Source organism: Cyrtonyx montezumae, unplaced genomic scaffold (assembly GCF_038088225.1).
Source record: "Cyrtonyx montezumae isolate F1298 unplaced genomic scaffold, pur_monq_1.0 scaffold_13, whole genome shotgun sequence".
Classification (NCBI taxonomy): domain Eukaryota; kingdom Metazoa; phylum Chordata; class Aves; order Galliformes; family Odontophoridae; genus Cyrtonyx; species Cyrtonyx montezumae.
The window spans coordinates 20,838,723-20,859,584 of NW_027071859.1; the positions used below are offsets into that span (position 1 = coordinate 20,838,723).

General features: G+C 35.9%; 1 protein-coding gene across 1 annotated transcript in view; it reads right to left on the reverse strand.

Moving 5' to 3' along the window:
* The window catches only part of CSMD1 (CUB and Sushi multiple domains 1), a 966,006-nt gene that overhangs the window by 667,475 nt on the left and 277,669 nt on the right, over positions 1-20,862 (reverse strand). The window lies entirely within an intron of this gene.

Genomic DNA, 20,862 nt, shown 5'->3' on the forward strand with positions numbered 1-20,862 from the left:
TTTTGTGAGTAAACACTATGCTAGTAACACTGCAAATTTAGCACTAAAATAGCAGTTGAAAATGCCATGGTGAATGTCATATCAGTCTGACAAGTTTGGACAAACTATTAACCTAAGCTACTATAACAGACTGAAAAAGAAATCTCTTTGGCAGCTGCCTTGTCAAGACATGAATACAGGAAAGCTCATATACTCATGCTCAAAGAAATAATTGGCAAAAATGTTTTTAAAATACTGACATTAAACTAGACAGTAATAGTTATCTCCAGTAAAATCATTTAGGTATTAAAATATCATGCTTTATATTTGATATATTTCTGAACAACTCTATACTGATAGCATGTAACTAAAACACAACTTACTGATCTGTACCACAGTTTTTAAAATATGTAATTATAGTATCCAGCATGTATCATCATCATAATTGAAAAACATAAACAAATCTAGCTCAAATGAAAATAAAGTTCCAGATAAGTGTGAAGGACTGGCATTCAAAAATAGTCTAGGTTGTCAGAAGCACAAGCAAATCAAACCATGAATAACTTAAAAAAAATAGTTAAGATCATTGTTTCAACTTTACATCTCACCAAGCAGATAACCCAGACTAGACACAGTTCACACTAGCCACCTCAATGGCCAATAATGGTGAGAGGAAAAAAAGGGCAGTTTTTCCAATCATCTATATTTTGCAGATTATTATTTTCCCACCATATTTTTGTACAGACATAGATCTATTTTAACAATTTCATATTAGCTAGACATAAGTATTTTCTAATGTTACCACTACTTCCTTCAGAACCTATTTGCTACAGAATTAGCATGGTTTAGGGCATAAGCCTATAGACTCAAATCACAGAAATTTTTAGCCCTCTTTTCTGTGAGAAAGAGAAAAACAGATAAATATGTGAAGAATGCTATCAGTTTGCGTTACTTTTTTGATTATTTGCCTAACTTGTTAATTCCTCCAAAAGCTGAGGTGCTGTTTTGTGAGTACTTTGGGGGTCAAACAGACTATTGTGGGACAGAGGGAAAGTGATGCATACAGACATCTGCACATTGACCTAGCAGTATATCTAAAAGTGCAAATGTAACTATATAAATTGACATTTATTAACTTCTGGAATTTTAAAATATGCTAAACAAACAACTGTGTGTATGTGAAAAGTGAAAAATCTATTCCTTAACTACCTGCCTATAAATATTTAAAGAAAAAAAGTAGAGGACTCCATTTGTTAAGACAGATAAAGATATGAGAACGACCAGGGTTTATGATTTAGGGTGTAGTGATTTGATTTTGTTTCAACACATGCTCTGAAAAGCCACATCAGAATGACAGTCTGGTTGGGACTTTTTGGATCCATCTTGTCCAACCCCTGCTCAAGGAGGGACACCTGAACTGGGGTGCCCAGGACCACATCCAGGCAGCTTCTGAAAAACTCCAGGGAGGGGGAGACTCCGCAGCCTCTGGGCAGCCTGTGCTACTGCTCGGTCACTCACACAGAACAGAAGAGTTTTCTGATGTTTAGACATAACCTCCTATTTTCTACTTTGTGTCCTTATGCTCCTTCATATGTACATCCTTCCATCAAGTATTTACAGATTTCCAGGTAGAAGAGTCCCAGCTCTCTTAGTCCCTCCTCATAGGACAGAGGCTGTAGCTTTTTCATCACCTTTGTGGCCCTTCTTTGGACTATCAATGTCGTTCTTGTACTTTGTAGTTAATAATATTGAAACAGTTTTCAATGATTTTGATAAGTCTGCAAAGACCATCAAGTCATATTCTTTTTATTAGCCTATTCTTTTATTTGAGCAGTAAAGATCAACTGGTAAAATCTTAAATGGATTGATCTTCAAGAAATTCTAATTCTGTTTTGCCAAGATCTCTTACGTGACTCTAACTTTTTGGTCCAGTCAGTATCACTAGCTGTTCTGATCCTTCTCTTTTGCATATCGGTGCAATATTATTTCTAAATGTATGTACAATCACATGCATTTCTTAGGCATCTTTCTAAAATCCTGCTTTATTTTATGATCAAGGTAAATTTCACTTTATCCCTTTAATCTTTTCATTTCTTTTAAATGACTTACATGATTGCATTCCAGGAAGCAGAGGAACGTAAGTGAATGGTTTTGCAAAGAGTATAGAAGAAAGATTTTTTATTGGGATGTCTTCTGAGAACAATGACCAGAAACATTCAGTAATATTTGAAAGAATCAACATTTCTTCTAACTCAGAATGTGAAATGTCTGACTAAGGCATTTCATACATGGATTATGCTGTCATTACCATTGTGGTGTTGTAGTTCTGTGGGGGCAGTCATTTGTAAAGGTTCCTTGTTGTTTCCCATAGAACATTTGTAAAGCTTCTGGTCCTACTGCTTTGTTAGTAGGACACCATTTACCAACAAAACTGAGAACTTTTGCCTATAAGAATAGTAATGCTACAATATTTATCTAAGCTTTCCAAGTTTCTAGCATCAACCATTCCACTATGTATTATGCATAATTTGCAAGAAGATAGTAATTTTCAAAATTGGTAATGATCTCTTCAGGTTGTTTTGCAGTTCTGTTAAATATTAATGCTCTTTGCTCTGATTTTTTTTTTTCCCCTTCTAGCCTTTCAATTATTACCATCTTTAAACTATTCCATGTAGATGGCTGCACTGCTGAATCTCAATTAATAATAATTCTTCAGGTAAGCTATCAGTACCATCTATTTTTCTCTCTTGAGATCCTTCTGAGCTATCTTCTAGAATATTACTATTTTATTATTTTTTATTAGTAGAACTTTTTTATTATTTATGTAAACATAATGGAAAAGCTGCTACTTGGTAACCACTTTTGGTTTCAACAAGAGTTTAAGAACAAATAGGCATTGGTACTTTTACAGCCGAACACTGATACCTTACCTCCATTGAAAATAATTTGTGGTTAATGTACACAAATGCACATACAATTTTCAAATGAGGATGACAATCTATTAAGTTACAAACTGCGATAATATTAGAGGCTTCTGAGTGAAACACTGTGGATGTTGGCATGACTGTGACTAGTTATACTATACTATATATATTTCACCAAAATGTATGTACAGATAATAGCTAAATGGCCAGTCATATCTCCAGATGGTACACAATCCACATGCAAAGATAAGGCTCACCTAGTTGATTTTTCACAGCATGAGTAGGTTTCCCTAAGGTTATAAAGATCTTTTTCCTAATACCTTTATATGTACCTTGTGGCTTTGTGGACTTGACTTTTCTCTGAGGTACCAGCATCCCCATGATGAAGTTTTAAAAACCAGTGCAAAGAGTATAATGAATATTGTGATGCTGCCCAGCTGTGTCACTAGCTGTATTAGCAAACTGGGTTTTGCTGTGCAGTGTGGGTTTGCTGTGACTCCATCAATGTCTCCAATTGCCATGTGCAGGTCTGGCTCTCCAAGCAGTTTTGATGTATTTGAACAAAATACTCCCAGTGCTTCAGAGAGGCATTAGGTTAAAAACCAACCCATTAGCTATACCACCACTGAGTCATGTAGTGTGCATATAATGCTTTTTGTCTTCAGTGAACTTTGCATCATATGCAGTGAAAGTGCTTTGCCCGGGAGCCAGACTTAATGCAATCTGAAGCAAAGCCTCTGACCCCACAAAATACAGATGTGCAGGAGGCTCAGCATCAGCCACTTCTGTCTTCTGATCCGTTCCTATTGCACCTAATTGCTTGATAATGCATTAAAAATCTTTTAGTACCCTCAGTTTACTAAATCATTCACATCTCAACATTTCTGCTATTTTTTGAATGCAATCAAAGCATAAAGGAGTGAAATGCCCTAGGGAGCTTTTAGGTAAAACACAAGCTCAGCTAGGTAGAGTACGTTAGCTTGGATTACCTTTTCTATTTAATTCTCTTTATGGAGTTTAGTTCCTTCTTTTATGCGTAAACATGTAATATATATTATGTACACATACATATACATTATAATCACAGAATTGTAAGGGTTGGTAGGGACCTCTAGAGATCATTGAGTCCAACCCCACTGCCAGAGCAGCTCCCTAGCCCAGGTTGCACAGGTAGGTGTCCAGGTGGGTCTTGAATGTCTCCAGAGAAGGAGACTCCACCACCTCTCTGTGCAGCTGTGCCACTGCTCCGTCACTGCACTGTGAAGAACAGTTATAAATTTACTCTATTTACAATATTCTAATATAAATTATTCTAATAATTTATATTATTAGTTCTAATATATAAATTACGTAAACTATTCATATAAAGGTCAGGTAGCAATACTTGGTTTCTGGGTCTATAATGAAGCCTGATGATCCAGCTATGTGTTCAGAAAATCTGTACCCTGGTTTGCAAATTGCCTGGTTATCTTGAAGTTGCTTATTGTCGATACTATAGACTATTGCTTAGTCTTGTCTCTCATTCTTTTTTAGGAAAATTGTCATGAGTTACTCCTCAAGGTATGATTTTTGTAGATCTTATCCCTTTTTCCAAGTAGTCAATAACAGCTCTCTTTTTGCTAGCAAAGCTATCATCCAAGCCAGTGTTTTTCAACTTGTGGCTTTATCTAACTTTTAATTTAATAATGCAATTAAAGAATTCTGCAGAACACAAAGATGTTCTCCAATAGGTTTATAAAAAATAAATCTTAAAATATTCGGTGTTTTAGTTTAGTTTAGTTTTTTTTTATTACATTTTTTTATCATTATATTAGCTTAGAACTTTTAATTGCTGGTCACATAGAGAGAGCTATCACAATTTGTAGCTTTGCAGGATCTTTTGTGGGATGTCTGATCCCCAAAACAAGCTTTAAGTGTAATAAGCATCTAAGATATTTATAAGTGTGAAGGGAAAGTTAAATGCCTCAGAGCTGGAGATTACAGAACAGCATTAGTCATCTAAGACAGGTTGAAGATGACACCTTAACTCAGTTACTGCAGAATGGCAGATCTAAACCTTATAGTCTAGGAAACCAGTAATACCATGTGTTAAGAATTGGTATATTTCAGTCACTCCAAGGGAGGTCTGTCTTAAGGGAGTCTTGTTCTCCCATTTTCTTTTGTCTTTGGTGTTTTATACCAGTTATGCTACTTCTTTAGCTGAGAATCTCATCAATAAAGTTCTTAGCTAGCCAAAGATCACTTTTTATTGCTTACAGATAAGACTGCTCTACTGTTCCAAACAGACCTGAGATGCACATTTTTGCATGCCAGAAACCACTGGAGCAAAATTGAAGTGATCCTGGCTTCCATCCAGTCCTCTAACCAAATCACATCTACACAGCTTGCTCTGAAAGTAATGCCTCCTATTTATTTTCATAGAAACTAAACAGTTTCTATGAGCACAATAGCACTATTCGATCTAACTAATTTTCAGCTACAAAACTCTAATACACATCCCCATTAGTTATGTATTTTCGCCAGCAGTGAATATGAGCCTGCATGTCCCTCTCATAAAAGATCTTAATGGCTGCTAATAACATATCTTCCACTTCACTGTCACTACTGCCTAACTATGCTAACAACCACTGCTTGGTCTCCATCAGTGTGCAGCAAGTGTTGATAAATGTCAATGGGTATAATTTTTTCTGCATGGAGAAACTCAATGAAAGACCTTTCCTTCATAAACAATTCCATTTGAGATTACCTTATGTCATACTGCTCCATCTTCTGCCACTTGTTGGAGGACAACAAAACGAAGCAGGAAGGTTTCACACCTACTGCCATACCACCAGCATCCACTTCTGATGTTGTAGGTCAACACAATAAAATAGGAGGCATTACTTTCAGAGTAGCTCTCATATATACTGTACAGACATTGTTTCATATGAAATTCATCAGCATTTCTCATTACATCAGAATCCAGAAATCCCCAGTCCTTGTGAGCACTACACAGAAGTGCCTTTCTTTACTGTTCTCTGTTGCTTTCATTTTCTCTGATGTAATTAACTCTATTTTATGAGGCAAGGAACAATGCCAGAATCATAGAATGGTTTGGGTTGGAAGGGGCCTTTAACATCACCTACAGCCAGGGATACCTCTTTCTAGACCAGGCTGCTCAAAGCTCCTTCGAGCCTGGCCTTAAATGCTTCCAGGGAGGTGGGATTCACAAACTCGCTGGGCAACCCGTTCCAGTCTGTCACCATCCTCACAATAAAGAATTTCTTCATATCTGTCTAAATTAGTACTCTTCCAGTGTAGAACTGAAGAGAAGGATGAAATCCTGTGAGTAAGGTTATATGTTAAAGGAACTGGAAAGCAGTGGAAGTTAGACTGAAAAAAATGCTAATCTGAGACCCCCTCCATCTGGAAAAAAAGCTCCAGCTGTTAGATTGCTAAGTTTTATAGAAAAAAATGGTGAGAGAAACCTTCCACATTTTCCAACTTTATAGATATGACTGCAGTTTCTGCCAGGTCCTATCTGATATAAGCTGTAGTCCTTCCTTTCATCTTGTTAGATCTGTTGTGGCTAGTTAGGCTGGAAAAGTGCTCTCCTGTTGTGAGATGATGATAGCTAGTATGTTTAAGGATGTGTGTTTGTACCTTTTGTCAAAAAAGCACTTTATATTAACAATTAAAAACAAAGATATGTTAAGTACATTATAGGAATAAAATGTAAACACAGCAAATAAGAGTAAAATAGTTATCATTAGCTGCCATCACTAAAGCATCATGACATTATGGTCAGTGAAAAATGGAAATGCAAGGGTGATGGTGAATAAAACAATTTGGGCTTTTAAACACAGCACATTACTTTTTGTCCACGCTTCAATGAATGAAATTAAAGAGCTCCAGTGGCATAATAAAAAAGTCCATTTTACATCTCTCAGTTGGGTACAATTTTCCTACTATATATACAGCACAACTAAGTTCAGCAGGAAGCTGAATCTTGAAGAAATCTTGATTTTAGTAAGATTTCAGAATCTAGATTATGTTACATTTATTCAAATAACGATGTTAGGAAAGAAAATTATGTTATTGTTATAAAGAGCTTGATTACTATAGGTTTCTTCTAACCAAACCTAGCAGAACTTGAATGCAGTGTGAAAATTTCTTGCTTACAGTGAAAATACACAGTTTGAAATGAAATATTTCCATTGATTTGACTATTGTGATTCTACAGGTTTTTGAGTGGTAGCAGGGGAGACAGAAGCCTCCTTCATTTGAATATCTGCCTGTCTAAAAGATTTTCTTTAGAGCAGATTACTTTCAAGGCTAAAATGGCAGTTAAAAATATATCAGCAAACCTGCTGTTTAACAACCAGAGTAAATTTGTTATTTTGTGAAATGCTTATTGCAACAATGGTGATCTTTATCAGGATATTTTTTGTGTTTAAGGGCTAAAGATTTTAGTAATTACTTAACATTTTTAGTGATTCGATCATGTGCACACTGCAGCTTAAGTAGAGAAACCACAATGTGTAAGTAACAGAAGGATAATGGTTGATGGAAGGACACTTTGGGCAGCAACAGCAGTGCCACTCTGGCAGTGCTGTGGGTCCCAAACATGTTTCCCACACACTGTGACTGCAGTGTTCTTCAACAGAGATGAACTATCTCTATAAAGATAAAAAGATAAAAATGAGGCTTTTACTTCTGGACTCCCAAGATCAGTTTGCACCTTTGTATGTCAGTCAACATTGTCAGAGAACAACAGAACAGCTTTTATTTCTAGAGGCTTGGCATGCTTAAGCACACCAGCACTCCTCTTGTCTTCCAAGGCTCTTGTGCTGCTGCTCCATGGCCTTTATTCTGTGGTACTCTTCCTTAGGGTCAGGCAGATGCTGCCTGGAAATTGATGTCTCATCTGATGAGGCATAAGCTATGCTATTTGGGGATGGGTTTTCTTGATTTTTTGTATTTGTGGAATGATGTAAATTAAAGCAAGGAGCTAAGAGTTTCTTCAGATAAACAAGTCTGAAGACTGTGGTATCTCAAAAAATATTTTACTTGTCCAGAATTGAGTGTTCATAACCCTCACAATTATAAACAGAAAATACTTCTGAGCTGGCTTCCATGCTTCATTGCCTTTCAGTCATCTACTAATTGTCCTGAAGATTTGACATACAAGGACACTGCCATGCAAAAACACTCTAAATTAATGGACCCTTTGGGAAAGCAGAATTAAGGTACTTAATTCAGAGTCAACAGTCTGTCAACATCAAGAAAATCACCTCTACAAACAGCTCTCTACTGAAGTCCTTAAATTAATTAGTCTCTCTACGTAAAACAAAAACGTCCAGGTTAAACCAACTCTGAATTTCACTAAAGAAGCCAATAACTCACTTTGGTTTTGAATTGAGAACTGAGTCTTGTTCATTTGGGCACTGAAGCAACCTGTCACAAGGATCTGAGCCACTAGTTTTACAGTGATTCCTAGAAAAAGATTTTCTATGGGTGTGGATGTATGTGGAAATCAAGGAATAGCAGATACAAGAAGTTGTGCAGGTAGTCTGACTCATAGCTATGTGTGAGAGGCAATGGGATACTGTCTCACATTCTCCAGTGTGGATAAGGACTATGAATTTTGAAACGATGCAGTCAGTTTTTAAATCAGTTTCTGATGTGCATAAATCTAGGTTTTCCAGTGCCTAGACCAGAAATAGGAAACACTGCTCTCAGTTTTGGTGTTCTGTTCATTGTTGGCATTGCAATTTGGAGAATCACAGAACCATAGAATCATAGGGGTTGGAAGGTACCTCAACAGATCATCGAGTCCAACCCCCCTGCCAAAGCAGGTTCCCTACAGCAGGTAATGAATGAGGTTAGAGATAACAGTAGAACTTGTAACGGTGTAGAAAAGTGTAGAAAAAAAATAAAGGCAGCTGTTTGGGTTCTCTTAATCAGGATGCTTCTCAGTACAATACTGACCAGATTTAGCATCTTTTTTAAAGCACCGCAGCCCACTCAAATGGCTGTTTTTGTCCAACAGGAGGGGACAGGGGAAGCAGCCTTGAGGAAGTACCAACTGCTTCTGTATATGGTATTTGCCTAGAAACAATATTAAGGGTAAACACATCTGTATTTTGTATTAGTGCACAAGGCACTCTGTCATCAGCTGTTGTTGACCCAAAGCTCCGATGCTTCCAGTTTCTGCACCTGAAAATCCTGGTCTCATCATCCATGTTGGAGAAGGGACTCTAAAAGACAGAGCCAATAGTGCAGTTTCTAACTGCTTGCTTATCACCACCATTCATTGCCAGTTATGGTCTTCTCTTATAGTAAGACTCTGAGTGCCTCTTCAGGGCAGGGAATATCATTTGCCAAAACCAGCATGTGTGAAGACACTGGGTACTTATGTGGACAGCATAATAAATCAAAAATCTGTGCAAAATGTTAGAGTAATTGGTTGTAGCCCCTTCATAATCAACAAAATCAAGTAATTTATGAAAAAGTAATTTTGCAAGGCAATACCAAGCACTGTCTTGTGACAGAGCAGGAGGCAACCGAGAGAGCCTTCTCTTAAGTGAATCCCATAAGCAGTCCCATAAGCAGGGACCAAACATAACAAGCAGAGCTTGGAGGTGGTCCTTTGAGTCCATTGATAAACCAGGCAGCGCAGACAGAAGTGAAATAAGATGGGGCCAAAGACAGGAGACAAGTCTGCAGTGTGTATCCTGGTCCACCAAAAGAGTCAGTGACAGAGTAAGGTCTAGAAACAAGCCATAAGTTGTGCAGAAAAGGCCCAATCAGGAGACAGACTTCCAACAGTGCAAGTCCTAGGGACACCTAGGGAGTGAGGCCATTGCCAAGTCTGGAGGCCAACACATTCCCAGCATAGCTCAGGCAGGAGTTGGTGTCTTGGAGCTGAGCTGATTGGGGGTACTGCCCCTTACAGGTCTAGGTAGGCCCTAGGGGAGAACAGTCAGAGACAGGAAGGCCTAATGAGGGTTGCAATTAGATAGTCTTTAATGTTGCTTCTAACCCAAGACATCCTATACTGATGATGATGACTCTAATGGTGCCTTCAGGGCCCTGGGAAATGCATAATTAGACTTTAATTCATAAAAAATAATAATAATGAGAAAAAAACATTAAAATGGGATATCAAATAATTGTATGTTATTGCAACACAGTTAGAATTGTAAATTGTTGCATCACAATGATTAAACCATTCTGATCTCTCTTTATCCATTACTTATTGATACACTGGAAAAAAAAAGTTGCAGTTACATCCTTTGAACTGCACATCAAACAGAAGCCTGAAATGATACTGTTGACCCTATGCAACATTTAATTTTCAGAAATACAAATAGGAAAAATTAGACTCATAAGCGGCCTCCCTGATTAGGAGTTTTGCTATTTGTCATAAACAAGTATATTACAGTTAGACACCTTTTACCCAGAACAAGCTATAATTAACTGGGAAATTAAGCATCAAATATACGATAACTTGCTCGTCTGGAATATAAAGACAAGTACTAGGACTTATTTAGCATTAAACATTTTGACAAGTCATTCATGATATTAAGTTGTAATAATAATGAAGAATTAAATTTACAAAATTCATTTATATAGCCAGTAAGAAACAAAAAAAATGTAACTGTAACATCAAGGACAGATGAAAGATGCTTGGAAAATGAGCACGAAAAAGACTGTGTTTGTGAGGTCTGACAGATAGGCTTATTGGAACTTCCTGGTTAGGGACACATGTCAAACAGTTCTTGTCCTGTTGTTCTGTGGTGTGTTCCTTATGCCTGAGTGGAAGGCAACTGCTTTGTTTTTAAGAATACAAAACCAAAAGCCGGAGTTTCTGTCAAAAGATACCTGATGTAAGACAAAAAATGTAATAGCAAATTAAAGAATTCTTCTAATCTGAATTAATGAATTTAGATTAGAATCTAATCTAAAAGCTATGGATATTTCAATGTCTTTCAATTTCTAGACAGGTGTAACTGTACCTGGCTCAGAAAAAAATAGTTTAAGGAAATAGTTTATTTCCTCTCCATGGGATTGCTGAGAGCAAAATAATAAAAACAGCATCATCAACAACAGAGAGGAAACATCAAGTATTCCTGAAAACTAGTCTGCATCCTCTCCACTGATTTTTAATTATTATTATTTTTGTATCGTTTCATTTCTTTGTACTTCTTTTTAAGACTGAATAGAATTATGATAATTTTACACTATGAAAGTGTAAAATAAATGTTTTCATCAAGGTGAATGAAAATAATTGTTTCCCAAAACTCATTGCTCTCATTGAGATTTACTGAAGATAAATGGCTTCAAATCTGCAAATATTTTAGCAAAAGAACAACATAAGAGATTATATGATTGCATAATACCTACTCATCAGAGAGAAATGGAAAGCAGAGCTAATAAGAAAAGAAATAAGAACAATATTTTTAAGTTGGATTCATAAGAAAATGAGCTACCTACATTTATTCATCTCTGTTCATCTGCCTGGAATTTGCCATTAGCTAACTCTGAGAAGCGTCACCTAAATCTGATATCTCTGTATCTTAGAAAGTGCCTATAGGAAAAGTTATTTAAGTTCCTACAAATTTCTTGGAAATTATTTTGGTTGCATGCTGTTAATGTCCTTTATATTTTTCTTGTAAAAACCTTCAGATTTTAGCGCCTGTGTGTCAGCAGCAGGATGTGACACTGACACAAGATGATGGCAGATAGGAAATACCCTGAGGGAACGAAAAAAAGAGAAGATCATAACAATAAGAAAGATTAAGGATGGATTCAGTTAAAGGCTAAGATACTCAATTGTAAAATGTCTGAATGTAGATTTCTACATTCTCATAACAGTCCATGGTATGGTGACAGTGGAGCAGAAGAGGATTTTGGTTCAGTTTGTGGCAGGTAAGTGATGAGTGTCTGTGGCGTACCCTTATTCAGTGAGCTTCAGCATTCAAACAGCATTATAAAACTTTCAAGCCCTGTGCTGAAGAATTATGATCATTCTATTGTACCATTAGAATGAGACCTTTTGTGGAAGAATTTTGTGTCCTGATGATAAAGAAAAAAAGGTGTATGGGCATAAAGCTTATAATTAGAATTATGCATCATTGGAGAATCCATTTAGTAAAACAATTTGTGCACTTATAGAGAGCTAACAAGTCTTCCTGAATATATATTCTGTTTCATAGCTTCAGTAATGGAACACGACAGTGTTTTTATCATTTCTTTCTTTTTTTTTTTTTTTCTTAATGAAAGGTATAGTCACCCTCCTGTCTGAATAACTACAGGCTACAGCCACAGTTGCGTCAAACATCTCTGATTTTTAAATCTAGGATTAATATCTCAGACCATACGTCACAATTAGAATCTCCTAAATGCCCGCATTAATGTAGAATTCACAATATCTTGTTTTATAGACTAACTTTCTAGTTAATTGCCCATAACTATGATATAAAAAAATCCTCTAGGAATTGGTTCTGTTTTATCTGCGGTAATGAGTCTTCCATATTGCCTACATGTTTAGCAGCAGGTGTAAAGGTTTGGAGTGTGACTTCTATTGCCCTGGGATCTGTTTCTATGTATCAGCACAAGGGGATGAGCAAGTTTTCAAAGTAACATTTTCTGAATATGAAAGTTCCCCTGGCCAACGAACACCTGGATGGAGCTTTTATTTATTTATTTTAATTAGGGTAGCAAAATATAGTCAGTTTCAAGGAAGAGGATGAAACTCTGAAAGACATTAAGATAAAGAGCTGAAAATATAGCTTGTGTTTCCTTCTACTCCTATGAAATTATACTGTTAGTAAAATACACATTTTACATATTTAATTGTATTCGTTACTATGCATATGATACTACGTTAAACAATTGTCATCCTTTTGCTAATTAATGACATTTCAGTGCTGTGTCTATTCTTTTGTTGTCTTGCAAATGAGAGTTCAAATAAGCAAGTTTAAGAGAACATTGCTTTTTTAATGAATAAGAAGACTGTAGGTAAATTCTCGTGGACAAGCATCATGTACGTGATGTTATTTATAGCAATTACACCATGGTTAATATGATCCTTTAGACAGAATTGAGTTAGCTGAGAAAACATCGATAATAAATACTCTAAACATATGACTTCTGCTGGAATTATAATAGTTATAATAATAGAAAAACAACTTTATATAGTGTTAAGCTAACCACATTGAAATGTGCTGAATTTTTGCAGCCACAGAATTATAAACATAAGGTCCCAGATAAAACCCCCTAAATCCACTGTCTTTAATCCTACAAATCTTCTGTAAAAAAAAACAAAACTAATACAGCAGATCTGACAAGCAGCATGTGTACCGGAGGTGACATACAAGGGAGCTAACAGGACTGGCTGCCTCCTGGATTGAAAAACACACTTTGTGAGACTGAGATGATGATGGTTTTGTTGCTGAACATCACTTTCATTCAGCTATGAGAACAAATGTAGTCAGTGATATTTAGCAGGGCACCAGCATCCCAGGGACTAGTTCAGACTGATATAGGCCCTCAAGACAAAGAAATAAAGATTAAGTATTTGGAAAGTCTTCATGAATTGATTTCAGCTGAATTATAATAACAGGGATCCCTGTCATCAGAGCACGCACTTTCATCACAAGCTCTAGATGAAAGCAAATATTTTTATGCTCTTCATCTGGTGTGGAAAATCACTAAGAAAAACACAGTAGTCAAATACCTTCCAAAAGACCAGGCATTTCTTTATTTATTCAAATGCTTAACATCTTGTCAAATACAACCTCTGTTTACTTAAGCTAAGATAAAAGCTAATACTTTTTTTTAAAATCCATGTATTTCCATTCACTGCTTCACAAATATGGGCAGCATAATGTTATTGTAAAATAGCTAAATATGAGCTAAATATGAATAGTAGTGCAACTCAAAAATAAATTAAAGCTGCTTTGCATGGAATATGAATGGGAGAAGTGGTAAGCTGAAACTTTATGGGACTGTATACACAAGCACTCTGATGAAGAATTAGCAGCTCCATGGCACAGCTCCTCTGAGGTGTCTTTTAGAGTGAATCAAAGAGTGTTTAAGCAAAGGTATGCACATATTATGTTTCTACACAGAGTAAAAGAATCAAAAAGTTTATTTAGGAATTTAAGATGAAGAAATTAAGCTTAATTATTACCTAAAACTTCCCCAGGGAGAACATTTATTTAAATATATTTTGCAATTTAAATATAATTAGCATAGTATTAGCAATTCCAACAACAAACACATAAATTGGCAATTCAAAACGATGACTTGATTTCATTTTTGATCAATGTAAATATCTATCTTAGAAATGTTTCTCATTTTGTTTAACAAACTGATACATTACAACAGAGTTATAACATATTAGATAATTGCCTAAAAAGAAGGAAGCTGGAAGTGTAAAATGTATTCAGTGTTTGCAGTGCTTGGTCCTTACAATAATTGACAGGAGGCATTGCAAATCCTCCAGTCCCAATCTGGGACTGACCCCAGGGAGCAGCCCTCACTGAACACAGAGGGAGCCACGAGGCTGCCCTCCATCACAGGTGTGTCTGGGCTGATGCTCAAAATGAGCAGCTCACATGGCAGGACCAAATGAGGTTAACAACTATAAATACTTCCATTTGAAATTCTTTGAAAGAGAACACATTTAAGGTGCCAAAAATTTACTCAAAAACCATCTATTACTTAACATCCCAAAGCTACCTAGCATTCAGAACAATATGAAGCCAGGCCATATAATCATATTGGTCCTTATTTACCTGTTCTACCCTCTCAGCAGCCTGTGTGACTCTGTGGACTCCTGGACTTGGAGCACACTGCTTGCTGCAGCACCACAAACTGATTCACTATCCCATTCTGCCACCCACTTGCTGATTACTTTTGAGTGCCTTGGACTTTCTGCTCCATCTTCTGTAGCAGATGCAGCTCAGGAAGCCCACGCTTTTCCAGAACAGACCAATAGATTTCTGTGGTTTCCATTGGGCATCTTTCACATTTTTCCTGATAGCACTTCATCTCCACCCTTTTCTAATTCCTATTTACTTGCTTACAATCCTCTTTTAAGGTCAAAATTTTGACTTTTTTTTTTTTTTTTAATTTGGGAGAAATTATTTCATATGCAAAAATTGATGGTTATGACATGCATTTTTTATTTTTTGATTTATACATGCATTTAGGAACTATCATAATATCTTCATTTTTACTTTCTCACCAAATGGAGATTCAACAATTCCTATTGACTTCAGCTGTAATAAGATTACTCTTTAAGGGTAAAGTATGACTGTGGAATCACATAATTGTAAAACTAAACAATTTACAGGCCACTTCAGCTTACTTTTAAGCAAATTTAAATTCTATGTACAGTAAATTTGCACTTGCTTTTTCCTATGGGAATGAGGCATTTTTCAAACAAGTATTACAAACCTTCAAGTGTACTGAAAGTATAAGTGTACTTCAAAAAGTAGTTGTTTTAAATATTGGAAAGTCATGGTAAAATTTACCAGAATTAAGCATAGCTTTATAATGGCAATATAAGAGGAAAGATCTGTGGATGTTTTTATACGACAAGACCAGCAAACTTACTTAGCGTTGAACAAGATCAGGTAATCAATAAATCATTTTTATCTAAATTATGAAAAGAAACAATTCTAGCTGTACTATTAAGGAAAAATCATTTGATTTACAATTGTAATATCTTTCCCTTAATTAAGCCTTAATTAAACACAACTGTAATTCAAAGCACTTGTTCCTTCAATAAAGCAAAAGCAACTTTGCAGAAATAAGAACAGCCGTGCTCAGTAGTGTCACTTCCAATGCATGTGAGCTGTATAAAAGCTCTTAACATAGTCAGAGAACAGACTGACCTAATGCCCTGCATTGAGCCACCTTGTGCTAATGCCACTGCACAACATGCAGTGACACAGTGCACAGAATCTGGGAGACACAGTGGATTGTGTCAAGGAACCTGATGGAGCAGCTTGAGGATGTCAGAGTACATTGAGTTTTTGTGAACGTCAACATACCCAGAAGCATTATGAGATCGTGACAGTAAAAACTGAAAAGCAGTGGACTACAACAGCCACACTGAATACAGTTTCGTACAATGTAAATAACTACAGCTTAATTACAAATATCGTAATGATGCTGATTATAAATCATGAAGAAACTTGATTTACAGTCCTTTCTTCTCTTAGTTTACTGCTTTTGTATATTTGTCATGGCCTGAAAAGTGTACGTTAAACATTAAGTACAGATGTTCAAGACAAAGCTAAACATTTTAAGAAAATGGATTGTTGATAATAATAAATATAACCACTAATACACTGCAGTATCATAACAAAACAAACAAACAAACAAAAAAAAAAAAACAAAAAAAACTGAAAAGAAATACTAATAGTGTCACATTCAGCCTATACCTCATCACTACAGAAGAGTTTTAGAGAAAATTAGAACACTTGTGAAGAGGGTTATCTAATATAAATGGGCATCACTAGATGTCACTATTTTGCAAATGGTCTTGTAGTTCTACTTTGTCAAAAAAAAAAAAGCAGGACATACATTGTGGAGAAAGTCTTGCTTTTAAAAGGTACTTTCTGGCTGGCGAATAGCTTCATTTTGATTTGGAAAAGCCATCACACGTTTTGGTTGTTATGGTATCAGTATAGTGATAAAAATGTTCAAGGAAAAATAACTACTTAATTCCATGCTTTACTTGTGCTTTACATAGTGTGGGTGATATAAAATGCAGTGGCTGAACTACCTGGATACCTACGCTGAGCTAATCCCTGGGGCTATTCAATGCTGCTGGAGAAATAAATGGTCAGAAAAAAAGGAAAATGTATTTATGAGATGCAATATTTTGAATCACTTAAACAATACCTCTCTGAAATACACCTTTATGATTTCAGCCTGATTTTTAAGTTGCCTTTCTCTTGTGGGGAATAAAGCTCAACCTTATGTTCTTCAGAGAAGCTTTTATTCAGTGGAGAGATCAAACTCTCAGATATCAAATCTAGTGCTATGTGTTATTTCTTGTTTAATACTTCAGGGTCAGGACTAAGAAGTAGGCCTCTGAGATTTATATCTTGAGTTTGCAATCAACTCTTTTTGTGAACTTCAACAAGCCAGTTATCTCTCTGTTTCAATTTCCTCATCCTCGGAGGAACAGAATTACAGAAAGGAGACATGACAGGATGTGAACAGAGAGAGACTGGAAAGGAAAAGCCTTTTTTTTCCCCCCAATTCTTTTGTTTTAGGGGTCTTTGGTGGTTTGTTTTATATTTTTAATGTAATCATCATTTTAAATGTACAATGTGAAATATAGCAATTTAACAAATTAAAGTGTTACCTTATAGCAATCTGTGTTATGTACAAGCTAGGAAATAGGACATTCCAATCATTAAAAGAGGAGAACAAGTCTGTAATTCCTGTTGTTTTTGGTTTTTTTTTTTCAGAAATCAACACAGCAATGCTAATAAACAACAGATATTCCCTGAGGAGGACATCTATAAAAATCAGCGCTGTCAGTCATTGCACTACTTATTGTGTATGACTTAACAGAAGAATAGTATTCTTCAAAGTTGCCATTAAGTATTTTCCACAACGAACTTTACCAAGGAAAAGATATTTTTATTAGTTTGGACAGGGATCAGCTCTATTTTACTAAATGTTGGTATTACATATATTGTCTGAATATTATCACATCATGTTTAGACTCCAATTTGACTGCGAAAATGACGTTAACAGAAGAGATTGATCAGCAAAAAAATAAGCCTATCTATTCATTGAGGAAAAAGGCAATACAAAAGACACAAGACAACTACTGATGATATTGGTACTTTTCTATTATTTTTCTGTTAGAATATATTTCCATTAGCCAAAGTCCAACATCAGTATCAAGGATAAAAAGGCCTTTTCTTCCACTTTCCACTAGAAACAATGATTCTTCTAATAAAATACAAGGGAAGCTACCCAGAGGGACCTGGACAAGCTTGAGAAGAAGGCACAGGCAAACCTTATGCAGTTCAACAAGGCCAATATTTCAGACTGGAGCAGAGAAGGCTTCACGGAGACTTCACTGTGGCCTTCCAGTACCTAAAGGGGGGCTACAGGAAATATGAAGAGGGACTCTTTATCACAGAGAGTAGTGACAGTATGGGTAATGGCTCTGAACTAAAGGAGAGTAAGTTTAAATTAGACCTGAGGAAGATATTATCTACTCAGAGGGCAGTGAGGTACTGGAACAAGCTACCAGGAGAAGCTGTGAATGTTTGATCTCTGGACACATTCAAAGCCAGGTTGGGTGCCACTTTGGACAACCTGGTCTGGTGGATGGTGTCCATGTCCATGGAAGGGTGAGCAGAACTCATTAATCTTTAAGATCCCTTCCATCCCGATCCATTCTATGATTCTTTGAGCAAATAATGATAGCTGAACAATGAAATGTTTTTTACAACAAGATCAGTTATTAAAAAAAAAATAGTAAAGTGTTAACACTGTCTGATATTATCAACATGTTATTGTAAAGCTAGCTCATGAAGCAGATGAACAATGAAATATCCCAGCAAATATAAAACACAGTGCAACTAAAAAGAGGCCAAAGTATGAACTCTATATTTTTTCTGCTGCTGAAGTAATTTAAAATGCTTGAAGTTGTTGCTACTAATTATGAAATAATCTCACCAGCTCACTCCTAAAAACTTCATAGTCAGTCTAGAGGGAGAACTAGAAATTATTTAATTAATGTACTCTAAATAGTCAAGCTTAAATTGTGTCTCATTATAAAGCCTCCCCCACTGCTGCTACTGGCTTCTGGAAATTCAGTGTTTCCACTTATGTGTCCAGGGCTAGAGCACAAATAAGAGGTAATTAAGGAAACATTAAACCATTGTTTACATCAAATTAAAGAAGTTTTATGGTGCAGAAACTACAGAATAAAGTGATTCTGCACATAAAGCAATGTGATGAAAGAAGTTCACTGGAGTACCCCCACAGCATCAACTTCCAATGAAATATACAGCAGAATGGAATTAATTTGCTGATTCTGTTATCTGGGTTAGGCATATTGGTTAGTCTTAACTCTTATTGTTTCAAGTAGTAAATATATTTGATCATTTGTTTATTGCATTAAAGACTGATGGTAACATCCAGCCAATCTGGACCATACCGTGAGGAAGATATCACTGAGGATGCACTGGGTTACTTTATTGATCTCTCGGATTTGAAGAAAACAGTTGTTTTGAATTCCCATTTTTAATACTGGAAAATCTGGGAACATTTCAGAATAAGCAGGAATATATTGTTTGTTTGTTTGTTTGTTTGTTTTGAAAGGGTATTCTAATGGAACTTCTAATAAGAAGACATCAGAAAGCCCAATTATTTCCAATATGGAAACCACCAAATCTTACCTACCTCTGTCTCCTGCTTTACCATAAAAGCTAGATAAGGAATAACTGACATCTTCCTGCAGAGTCAGAATTTCAAGTTAAATATTAAATCCTTAAGACTGCAATCTTCTACAGTGTTCATCCAAAAGCTTGATGACAGCAGTTAATGTGAGAACAATGACATCACATTTAGAAGCAGTAAAAATAAATTAATATATACATATACACATACATAGATGAGTATGTCCAAGAATTATGCAGGAAATGATAAACAAAAAATGAGGATGTCTTTCGAACACTGTAATACCTCGGGTAAGGCTAATAATTTCTTTTTTTCAAACCACTCTGATAACAATTCATCCATTCTACCAGCTGTTGGAGCTCAAGACTGCAAAGCTGCAACAGACACAGCTGGTTGGGGATTCATGAGATAACATTTCACTTAGCTCAGTTTGGCTGACAAAAAAAAAAAAAAGAAAAAAGAAAAAAGAAAAAAGAAAAAAGCAAGAAATGCCATATATACTTAGATATACTTAGATACTCCCTGCCTATTAGAATAAGAACACTGGCACTGACTTCACATATTTTTTTAAAAATAATGCCTAAACAGATTATGATTTTGATTTTTGAATATTCTTTCCCCCCCAAACAGCTACTTAATAATTTTATAATTCACATTTTTCATATCCATACATGAATATTTCATATTGGCATTTTTCCTGTGAATAACAAACGAGCCAAAGTTTTTGTTGCAGAACCACAGGAAGATCTTCCCATAGTTGCTATCAGTGAAGATAAGTGTTCAAGCTCACTCTGAACCTTGGAATAGTTGGCATTGGCCCTGCCCATTCTAGGGCCTTTTAACTGACCATATTCAAATTAATTTTACAAGACTGTCTCATCTGCTTAAAGGCAAAACATAGTGAAGACTACATCCATGCAACATCAGATGCTTTTCATCTTTGAATAAGTAAACATATAAAAGACCCACTAATCACTAAATGCATAATCAACACTTACCTCTTAAAAGATTAGTTTTAAACTATCTCCTAGTTTTGTTTTTGTTTGGTTGGTTGGTTGGTTGGTTTTATGAATGTCAAGAGAGAAAACAGAAATAAACTTGTCAACCTCTACATTTAACCACTAAGCATACTTGTTATCAAGCACGTATGAAATTTTATCCAGATGCCTTTGCAATTGCATTTTCCTTCTTTCAGTAGTCTAATCACAGAAGCAGAATCACAGAATATCATATGGAAGAGACCCATCAAGATCAAGTCCAGCTCCTGCCTCCACACGAGATCACTCCAAATCCAAATCCATATCCCATGTCTTGAGAGCATTGCCCAAACAACTCTTGAACTCAGCAGACTTGGGGCTGTGACCTATGTTCTGGAGAGCCTGGTCCTGTGCTTATACTAACTTAAGAAAGAAACCTACTACCTGCAAAACATTTGGATCTAACCTGCAATTTAAAATGTGTAATAATAATCCTAGATTTTGTATCGTCATTCTGAAATTGTACTTTTGACACACAGCAATTACTT